The 11462-nt window shown below is 50.4% G+C and overlaps 1 non-coding gene across 1 annotated transcript; it reads right to left on the reverse strand.

The window, feature by feature from the left end:
• Positions 1–5201: 5201 nt before the first annotated feature.
• TRNAQ-CUG (transfer RNA glutamine (anticodon CUG)) lies at positions 5202–5273 on the reverse strand. The gene has a single exon. It is a non-coding gene; the product is annotated as a tRNA-Gln (tRNA).
• Positions 5274–11462: the final 6189 nt, after the last annotated feature.

An 11462-nucleotide genomic window follows, 5' to 3' on the forward strand; every position in this document is an offset into this window, starting at 1 on the left:
AATTGCTTACACAACAAGGAAGCGCCGAGCTAGCGGAGCGCCTGCAACCCCAACACCTTGCCAACCCCAGGCAAAACCGCCGGAAGCGGCGGCCATACGCAAGCCGGCGGTCCCCACACGTGCGTGGTCACACCGAAAGACCGAAGCGGGGAGCGGAACGATTCTAAGCACAAAGCGCCAACAGTGAGGGACAACACAATAAGGAGGGAAAAGAAAGGCCATCCCACAATCACAAGACAAGCGAAAGTGCTAAACCAAGGACGGCCCATGCGGGGGACCAGCAGACGCGCCGTCGACCCGCGCTAAGGGGAAACAAAGGGTACAACAAAACACACCGGTAGCGAAACAAGTAAGGCCCAATAACCACCACCAAGGGAAATGGGGGCACTACAATAAAAGTGCTGGCAGGAGCAAAAGCAAAAAAGAGGACAAGGAACATCAGAGAACCCAGCAGGTACAGTACGCACCACACAGTCCCCGCACAAAAGACTGAACCAGCCAAGGCCCTAGCAACAATCCAAAAAGAAGGCAGACTAGGAAGCCTCCAATCCAGAAGAGGTATCTGCACGATGGCGGGCCACGAAGGAAAAACCGCTAATGATTTAAAAAAGCACAGGAAAGAGTCGCCGGAATCACCACTAAAGCAAAAAAACGAAACAACTACCCTGGACACGATCCTAAAAAGGGTCAACGAAGGCAACGCAGTGGCCAAACAAACAAAAATAACAATAGATAACATGCAGCTGGAGCTAACAGCAATAAGAACAGACCTACACAGCACCAACACCAGAATAGAAGCAGTAGAAAGGCGCATATATCGAGGATGTAACCATCAAGAACAACAAAGCCCTAACAGAAAACTCCAAGATCACAAGAGCCCTACAAAAACAGCTGGCCGGTCGGGCAAGAAGGGGGAACATCCGTATCCTGTGGATCCCAGAGGGCGCAGAGGACAAAGCTGGTACTTGCACAGCCATGCTAGAGGAAATGCTGCCACAGCTGTCTGGCCTGAGATTTGACAGGCAGTTTGAAATTGACAAGGCCTATCGAGTGCCAGCCGCAAAACCACTACAAGGCAAAGGACCAAGACCGATTATCTGCAGCCCGCTCAGATCAAACCACACAGAAGCCATCTTCACCTTTGCCCGGAAAAAAACAGAATCTGAAGTGGGAGAGCAACAAAATAATCCTTACACAAGACTTCTCGAAACCAACGGTGGAAACCAGAAAAGGGTTTCTATCGCTAAGAGACGCTCTACGCAGGAAGAACTTCATCTTCAGCTTTGCAGGACCTGCACGCTTCAAAATCACAGACAACTGGGAGACACTGTTTTTCGATGACCCGGAAGACCTAAGGAGATACTTGCAAGGACCACCAGCAAAAGACATGGAAACCAAGAGCCCAGGAGCAGCAAAAAGAAGCACATCACCGGACAACGCAGAGAAGTCAGACTAAAACTGTATAAACGCTTGCTACGATTCAAGCCTCCAAACAACATTGCTACCTCATTGACTATCTACCTCAACTTTTTATCGTTTACTGCCACCTTCCTCGAGACACACTAATCTAATCACATAGGTGGCCTCTATCACAACAACCTACCTCAGACACACCAAGAAGCCCGGAATAATGAACAACGACCAACGAGTTGAAGAAAACCAACTGCGAGAAGCTGCCATAACATCAACCATATCCTTTATGTTTATGTTTATGTGTATACCCGCCATCATTAACGAGGCATTCTGGGACACAAAGCGGGAAGAATTTAACACTAAGCCTCGGGGACTATGGAGCAAGGGAACTACTGTCGCACACCCACTCAGCAAGAGACGAGGGAGGGGTGAGGAGAGGGAGGGGGCAGGGTAGTCGGGAGGGGGGGGCGGGTGCAGACACATGGGGAGCTCTATATCTTCTACTCTTTTTCTTTCCTTTCTTCACTTCCTGAACACTACCCTCCACTAAGGGGAGAACACACGCAGCTACTAACAAGCACAGACGGGCAACACCGCAACAGAGGAGATGACACCATGACAAACGGAGCTCGGTACACGAGACAGACCCAAAACACCACCAAGAGAGCACCAAGCAGTAGGCGAGCACCACAACACATAGAATGACAAACAACCGGCAAAGTCATCCCTCAGCCAATATCAAAGTTGTTTCTTTTGACGTTAAGGGTCTCAACCATCCGGTAAAAAGAAGGAAGGTCCTTGAGTACCTGGCCAAACTAAAAAGCGATGTGTATGTCCTCCAAGAGACAAAACTCTCTGCGGATGACATAGGCCGACTCAAAGCAAACTGGATAGGGAAGGTAATAGGCTCACCAGCACGCAACAACATAAAAGTGGGGTCATTACTCTAATTAACAAGAGGGCAAAGCTAACTATAAAAGAATCATACGCAGACGAGGACGGGAGAGTCCTGATAACTAGCCTATCCAAGGGAGAGGAAACAATACACGTTGCCAACATCTATGGGCCAAACACGGAAGACAGACCAACTGAGCACACTGCCGCAAGAGGACCTCCTACTAGTGGCGGGCGACCTAAACCTGGTCCTTGACCACGCCACAGATCGACACCCACTAAGACATAGCCACAGCTCACAAAGGGGTAATACATGTGCACCAGGCTCAAACTCAAAGACCCCTGGAGACTCCAGAATCCAGACGACAGAGACTACACTTTCTATTCGTACCCCCATAACTCCTACAGTAGGATTGACTACATTCTAATCTCAGAGTCACACACCCACCTCATAGACCAAACGGAAATAGCCCCGAGGTCCATCTCAGACCACTCACACATCAGCCTGACTCTATCAGGCAGACATAACGAAAGAATAACGCGCAGATGGAGGTTTGACGTTGACCTCCTCAAAAACATATCCGTAATGGCAGAAATAGAAGAAGCCATAAGAGAGTACCTCGAGCTCAACGATAACCCAGAAACAGATAGAAGCACCCTTTGGGACGCCCTAAAGGCAACGTCAGGGGTAAAATACTCTCCATCAAAGGGCAGATAAATAGAGAGAGGAACAATAAGATCTCAAACCTAGAAAAGGAGATAAAAGGCCTGGACACGGGCCACATAGCTAACCTAAGAGACAGGAACACCCTCACAACTCTGACGAAAAAGAAATATGAGCTGAACAAAATTCTTAGCGAAAGAGCGGGAACATGGCTAAACAAATATAAAGCCATCAACCTATGCACCGCCAACAAAGCAGGGAAAGTGCTTGCCTCATACCTTAAAAGCAAGTAAAGACAACACGCAGTAGCGGCAGTGACAGATGCCAAGGACAGGTCACAGACCGCTAACAACGAAATCCTCAAAGTGTTCAAAGACTTCTACGAGCAGCTCTACAAGGAAGACCAGACCCTAAGCAAAGACGGCGGAGCGGCTCCACTAGATAATATCACAATGCCCACACTCACAGACACACAGAGGGAGACACTTGAGTCAGATATCACAGGCGACGAGGAAGATGGTGCTAGCACTCTACTGAGAGCCAAAGGCACGCGTAGTAGTCAATGGCGGCACATCAGTACCATTCACTTTGGAACGAGGCACCAGACAAGGCTGCCCGCTATCACCGGCTCTCTTCCTACTTGCCCTAGAACCACTCCTAACTATGATAAGAGCCAACAAAGACATCACAGGAATCCCGATGGGGGGGACACGGTCAAGCTGGCAGCATATGCGGATGACATCCTAATCACAGCCGAGAACTCAGACCGGTCAATAACCGCACTTATGGACACCATAGAACTGTACGCGCGTGCATCAGGATACAAACTCAACAAAGATAAATCAGAGTGCAAACCCCTAAACGTGCACACAACCAGGGTGGTGCTGGGGTACTCGGGGCTAGCCTGGCAGAAAAAATCCCTAAAGTACCTAGGCCTGCTATTTGAAAGAGACCTTAAGACCGCACTCGATCAGAACGAATCGGCACTACTAAACAAACTGAAAGAAAAAATAGAGGCTTGGTCACCCCAATTCATCACATGGTGGGGCAGAATAGAGACAGTCAAAATGATGCTGACTCCTATGGTGAACTACATGCTCAATATGCTCCCGCTGACCAACACAGATGAATTCCACAAGCGACTAGATAAACTAATAAATAAGTTCTTATGGAAAGTCAAAAAGCCCCGAATTAGCCTACAAAATCTCAGGCTGGGCAAAAGCCTAGGAGGCCTAAACATAACAAACTTTAAAGCCTTCCAAACTGCCTGTATAGATAAACAAGGACTGTACTGGCTAACCCCCGAACAAGAATACACCCCAGCATGGCTCTCACTAGAGAAGAGACTATTGAAAGGGCTTGAACCCATCGCCCTCCTCACGGCGACCAAACACCCCGAGATCGGCAATAACCCCATACTCAAGAACACCAGGTCCGCCCTCCTCAAATTAGATAAGAAAATGGACCCAGGCATTAGGAATACTGAGTGGGAGTCTATATGGTTCAACCCCAAGATTAAGTACCAGAAGAGAACGCTAGACATGCACTCCTGGTACAAGCACAGCATCTCCACTGCTAATCAACTGTATACCCTAGGGACGTACACCACCTTTGACTCATTTAAGAACAAATACACACCGTGCGATTGAATGTAGATATACTACAGAGTATATAGCGCCATCTTGATCCATGCCACGCACATGTTAATACCGGAGTAGAGTCCTATACAGCGCCTCACCAAGGGTGTTAAGCGCTATAAATAAATGTAATTATCATTTTTTTACGTAATATTCCACGCCTTTTGACACTAAAGCGCCAATAAACGAAACTGACGACAGCAGGGGTATGAAATGCAGAGCAGCTCAGCCTTGAAACTTGTATGTTTCAGCACAACAGGGGCATGTAACAAAGCGTGTGTGCTTAGAATTCGGTGAGCAGGCGTCGGGGTGCATCGGACCCAGAAAGACAATGCAAGTTGGCGCTACAATAGCTGCTCCTGCGAGTACAATAGATCATAGCCAATCAGGACGCAGAGGCCGCCTATGTCAAGAGTCTAAAAATAATGCTGTTGATTGGCTGCACGGAGGCCAGCAAGAGAGAGTTCACCTGTCCATTTAAGAGATCCAGCGCTTTATGTACATATTTTAATGTTTAGATTAAAAAAGAGAAACATTTTTGAATAAATGGAGAATGTGCAGTGCATTTTTACTGATTTTAAATAAAAAACCTAAGGTCCCACCGAGATTTGAACTCGGATCGCTGGATTCAGAGTCCAGAGTGCTAACCATTACACCATGGAACCACATGGAAAACTCTACATGAATCTCTATGAAACGGTCTACGAACAGCTCTGGAGTGATTCATACACGAGATTGATTTTTGGGGTGAATATCCTATAAGTTGAAAGAACGCATGGACAATCGTGACACAAGCGCCTCATAGCGCCTCTATTGCAGACTGAAGTGCTTCACGAGTGTGATAAGTGCACACCCCTGAACTATGTGCTAGTTCTGCGGCACATCGTTTTTTTTTGCAGATATTTTAGTGCTTCTTGAAGGTCTCCGTGCTGTTTTCAAAAGAATGAATAAACCCTTTTGCTACAAATCCTCCATCGGAGGCACTTGGGGGCGGCGGCGATCGTCCCCTGTAAAGCACTTCGGTTTTGCTCTCTGGACGGCAGGCGGCGCTGCTGGGCCTGGGCACTCAGGAAGTGACGTGACAGAGGAAAAAGAAAGATTTAAAGACCTTGGCGTGAGTCACATACGGGCATTCTTGTTTTCTCAACAGTTCCATTAATTTTTTTTGCATATTAATAAAAAACATATATCCGCATTAACAGATCGGTTCCTGCGCTCCTTTGATGCTGAATGAAAAGGCTGATGCGCAGCAGACTGAGCTGCGCGCGCCCCCGCGAGGGGGAGACACTCCTCAAACTTGACAGCTCGTCCCACTGGCGTCAGTTCCCTCCCTGAGACTCCGTCCAGGGCGGCCCAGCCTCCAAGCTCCCTGTGGTCCATCTGCTCGTGTCCGATATTTCAACGCCTCGTGTGTGACCCCAGGCATACATCACACATGTGTGATTATAGCAGCCTGTTAAAGTCATACAACAGACACACTTCTCCTGACATGCCTGAGCTAGGCCATCTTCAATCTTTAACATGACTGGCCTAGAAGTGTTGTGGCACCAGAATAAATACTTTCCATGTCCTTTCATGTCATCAGCATCCCAGTATCATAGCATCCAAGGACTAGTATCACAGCATCCCAGCAACCCAGGACCAGTATCCCAGTATCATGCATCCAGGCACACATACCACCAGCCGTCAGTGCACTCTTCCACCAGGCACACACACCACCAGACATCAGTGCATGCTTCCACCAAGTACACACACCACCAGCTGGCAGTGCACGCTTCCACCAGGCACACACACCACAAGCCGGCAGTGCACACTTCCACCAGGCACACACACCACCAGACATCAGTGCATGCTTCCACCAGGTACACACACCACCAGCCGGCAGTGCACGCTTCCACCAGGTACACACACCACCAGCCGGCAGTGCACGCTTCCACCAGGTACACACACCACCAGCCGGCAGTGCACGCTTCCACCAGGCACACACACCACCAACCGTCAGTGCACGCTTCCACCAGGCACACACACCACCAGCCGTCAGTGCACGCTTCCACCAGGTACACACACCACCAGCCATCAGTGCACACTTCCACCAGGCACACACACCACCAGCATCAGTGCATGCTTCCACCAGGTACACACACCACCAGCCGGCAGTGCACGCTTCCACCAGGCACACACACCACCAGCCGTCAGTGCACGCTTCCACCAGGCACACACACCACAAGCCGGCAGTGCACATTTCCACCAGGCACACACACCACCAGACGTCGGTGCATGCTTCCACCAGGTACACACATCACCAGCCGGCATTGCACGCTTCCACCAGGTACACACACCACCAGCCGGCAGTGCACGCTTCCACCAGGTACACACACCACCAGCCGGCAGTGCACGTTTCCACCAGGTACACACACCACCAGCCGGCAGTGCACGCTTCCACCAGGCACACACACCACCAGCCGGCAGTGCACACTTCCACCAGGCACACACCACCAGCCGTCATCACACGCTTCCACTAGGCACACACACCACCAGCCGGCAGTGCACACTTTCACGCGGCACACACACCACCAGCCATCAGTGCACAATTTCTACAGGCACACACACCACCAGCCATCAGTGCACGCATCAATTGTTAACGCATCCACAATTAACTACTGTAGCAATCGCAGTATGGCATACTTTACTTTTAAACATATTAATCTAAAGTGCAGCATGCCACCATTGCTAAAAAAATAAATGCACATTTTTGTGGCCTTCAATTTATAGACTTTTATTGCAATTGGTGTTGCAATATTTAGCAATGCCAATAGCTCAAACTTAATTAATGCGAGACCTATAGCATTGCAAATTCTTCTTCAGTTAGCAAATCCTCTTTTCCTTCCCTTTGCCAGTGCCCCCTCCCATCTCACAGGGGGACCCCTTGGGCCCCTGGTTCTTTTCTACTTCTGATGGGGTGTGACCCTGCAGCGCCCCCTGCTGCCTAGAAGGGTGAAGTTACAGATGCAATGTCCTTCTAAGATGACCTTTCTTCTGCCCCTCACCCTCGCCCCCAGGAGTCTCCCACCCCCGCTCCTGCTGTGGGGCTTTGACACCCCTGCATCATGCATGCGGCCGAGCCCCCCTGTACCAGCGGCGGGGCCTTGGTTCACTGGTGGAGGTGGGCGGGTCCTGGAGGGGGGCTCCAGCACTGACTTCCCGCGCCCTCATCACCAGCCTCAGACCCCCATGGCTAGGACTCATCGCCCCTTCCCTGGAGGATTGGAAGGGGGGGTGACATACCACCCTCACCACATTTATTTATTTATTTATGCGTTTTTATATATATAGCGGACTTTACCCGAAAGCGTCAGAGCGCTTCACAAAAGGAACAGTAATAATACATGAGGAGAAAATTACAAGTGAACAAATTACAAAAGCAAATGTTAAGTTACATGAGGCAAAAGTGAACAATTGTGAGCAATCAAAATACATGAGGTTTCAAAAAGGTGCATTACAGGAGGAAAAAGTGACATGTGTGCAGGTTACAAGAGAAAACAAAGTACAATTAGAGGTAAAATATTGCAATATATGCTAGACACTCAGGCACAAGAACAAACGTTATGTAAGCAATGGTGGCACTTGTGCAAGTATCAAAAGCAAACAAAATGTGAGAGGTAGCAAACAGTGTGTTACAAGAGAAAAGTGGCGTGTGCATGTTACAAAGGAGTACCAAACACAGGTAGAAGGATAATATCAATCAATCAATCAATCATAACATTTGTATAGCGCACTACTCACCCGGAAGGGTCTCAAGGCGCTTGGGGGAAGGGGTCCGCTACTGCTCGAACAGCCAGGTCATGAGTTGTCTCCTGAAGGTGAGATGGTCCTGGGTCAGCCAAAGGTGGATGGGGAGGGAGTTCCATGTCTTGGCCGCCAGGTGGAGAAGGATCTGCCTCCGGCGGTGGATCTTCGGATGCGTGGTACGGCGGCAAAGGCGAGGCTAGTGGACCGGAGCTGGCGGGTGGGAGTGTAGAAGGTCAGGCGGTCGTTGAGGTACTTGGGGCCCAGGTCGTGGAGAGACTTGTGTGCGTGGGTGAGGAGCCTGAACGTGATCCTCTTGTTGACAGGGAGCCAGTGCAGTTTCCTCAGGTGGCCGGAGATGTGGCTGCGTCAGGGGATGTCCAGGATGAGTCGGGCGGAGGAGTTCTGGATGCGTTGGAGTTTTTTCTGTAGCTTGGCTGTGGTTCCAGCGTAGAGGGTGTTTCCGTAGTCCAGTCGGCTGGTGATGAGGGCCTGGGTGACCGTCTTCCTGGTTTCGGTCGGGATCCATTGGAAGATCTTGCGAAGCATGCGTAGGGTGCGGAAGCATGATGAGGAGACGGCGTTGACTTGTCTGGTCATCGAGAGGGAGGAGTCCAGGATGAAGCCTAGGTTGCGTGCGTGGTCTGTTGGCTTGGGAGCGGTGCCCAGGGCTGGGGGCCACCAGGAGTCGTCCCAGGCGGAGGGCGATGGTCCCAGGATGAGGACTTCCGTCTTGTCTGAGTTCAGTTTCAGGCGGCTGTTCTTCATCCACTCGGCGACGTCTTTCATCCCTTCGTGCAGGCTGGTTCTGGCGGTGTCGGGGTCTCTGGTGAGGGAGAGGATCAGCTGGGTGCCGTCGGCGTAGGAGATGATGTTGAGGTTGTGTTGGCGTGCGATGGCAGCAAGAGGTCTCATGTAGACGTTGAAGACGGTGGGGTAGAGTGATGATCCTTGCATGACGCCGCAGATGACTTCGGTGGCCTCGGATCGAAACGGGGGAGGCGGACTCTCTGTGTTCTACCGGCGAGGAACGAGATGATCCACTCCAGTGCCTTCTCTTGGATGCCGATGTTGCTGAGGCGTTGAACTAGGGTGCGGTGGCAGACAGTGTCGAACGCTGCAGAGAGGTCCAGTAGGATGAGTGCCGCTGTTTCCCCGCTGTCGAGCAGGGCTCGGATGTCGTCGGTGGCTGCGATGAGGGCGGTTTCGGTGCTGTGGTTGGCTCTGAAACCGGACTGCGAGGGGTCGAGGGATCCGTTCGTCTCGAGGAAGGCGGCAAGCTGTCTGTTGACGATCTTCTCGATAACTTTGTCAGGAAAAGGAAGGAGCGAGATGGGGCGGAAGTTTTTGAGGTCGGTGGGGTCCGCTGTTGGTTTCTTCAGTAGGGCGCTGAGCTCGGCATGCTTCCAGCTCTCCGGGAAGGTGGCGGTGTTGATGGAGGTGTTGATGACGTCCCGGAGTTGGGGTGCGATGGTGGAGTGGGCCTTGTTGAAGACGTGGTGGGGGCAGGGGTCGGTCGGAGATCCGGAGTGGATGGTGTTCATCGTGCGGGCTGTGTCTTCGGTGGTCACCGTGGTCCAGGTGCGGAGGGTGGCGGTGGGGGGCGTTGGTTCGACGGTTGTGTGCGTGGATGGTGCGCCGAAACTGTTGTGGATGTCGGCAATCTTGCGGTGGAAGAACGAGGGGAGAGAGTGTAGTACTGAAAATTCTGACCCGTGTTATAAACATCGTCGCATCATGACGATTTCGGTATCAGCAGACCGGTAATGGTTTGGATATTATACACAAGCATTTTCGTCATGATCGAGTGACGAAATCACCCAGAAATCAGCATTTCCACTCCGAACCCTCGGGTTCCATTTTGTGAACCGCATCCATTTTGTGATTGCCTTCACATAGCCAAATGACTGAAAGCCAAAACCGAGTCCGAAGCACACGTACACCTTTGCTGGCTCCTCTGTGACCTGGGCAAGCTGACTCCACTGCCCGGAGCCAAACCTGTTCGGCCAGGTCCTTTCCCAGTGGCCGAACGAGATTAGTATCAAGGCACAACATATCATAAACCTTTCATCGCGCACACACCATGCCTAATCTTACACACACCTGTCCCTGTTTCTTGCTTTATGACTTGCTTTACAAGGAGGAGGTGCCCGATTTTATTAGGGGTCCGTCGATATCTGATGAAAATACTGGACCTTGCCGGGTAATCAATTACGGGCTGGACGAACTAAAATGTGGACTTGTCATCATGACTCTGCTTTTTCTTTGTAGTGAAAATATGTGAATGGTCAACTGTAAAATAAGGAATGTTTGCCTAAAGCATATTATTTTGTATATAAGGAGAAGTCTGATTTTGTAAAAAAGGAGCAGTCTCCTGAGAACATACATGCTGTTGTACTTCTAGGATACCTGTTACTGGCTGCAGCCAATAAATCCGATCTTTGACTTCACCTAGAAGACTCTGTGTTTCTGTAGTCTGAAACAGGAAGGGCTTGGACTTTTCAGGTGTGTTCCCTGGCACCGCCCAGTTCTTAAAAACCTGGTACTCCAGTTGGCCCCCTTCTGGGGCGGTATCAGCGGTACCGGTCCAAGCCAGAGGTTCGTGAGGAGCTTCGTGTGAAAATTCTGGAGGACGGCCAACCACTTCATCGACCCCTGTATGTCAACGTGGTCCGAAAGTCTTTACTGCGAGATTCCCCGCGCCCCGACGGCTACGAAGGACTGCTGCCCTGACTATCGCCCTGTTTTGGACCCCTGATGATTGGTAGAGCGAAACGATAGATGAGTCTTCTGGTGATGCATCGATACCTCAGTTAAGTATAAGTGGAGCGTCTCCCAGTCCTTAGTTTGATTCTTAGTTTTTGGGTATCCTTCGGTATCACTTTGTTTGGAATTTGCAAGTGCCAAAACCGAAGGACTCGTGTATTCACGAGACTATCGTATTCGATAATCCTTCGAAGTTTGAAGCTAGACTAGAGAGCGAAGATGCCTGGTCTTAGCAGACTTGGACATTTGTTTTGTCTTGGTTGTAATAGGGATTCCTGATTGGAGGACTCGTGTCCGGTTCC

The sequence above is a fragment of the Lissotriton vulgaris genome, chromosome 1_1, assembly GCF_964263255.1.
Source record: "Lissotriton vulgaris chromosome 1_1, aLisVul1.2, whole genome shotgun sequence".
NCBI lineage: Eukaryota > Metazoa > Chordata > Amphibia > Caudata > Salamandridae > Lissotriton > Lissotriton vulgaris.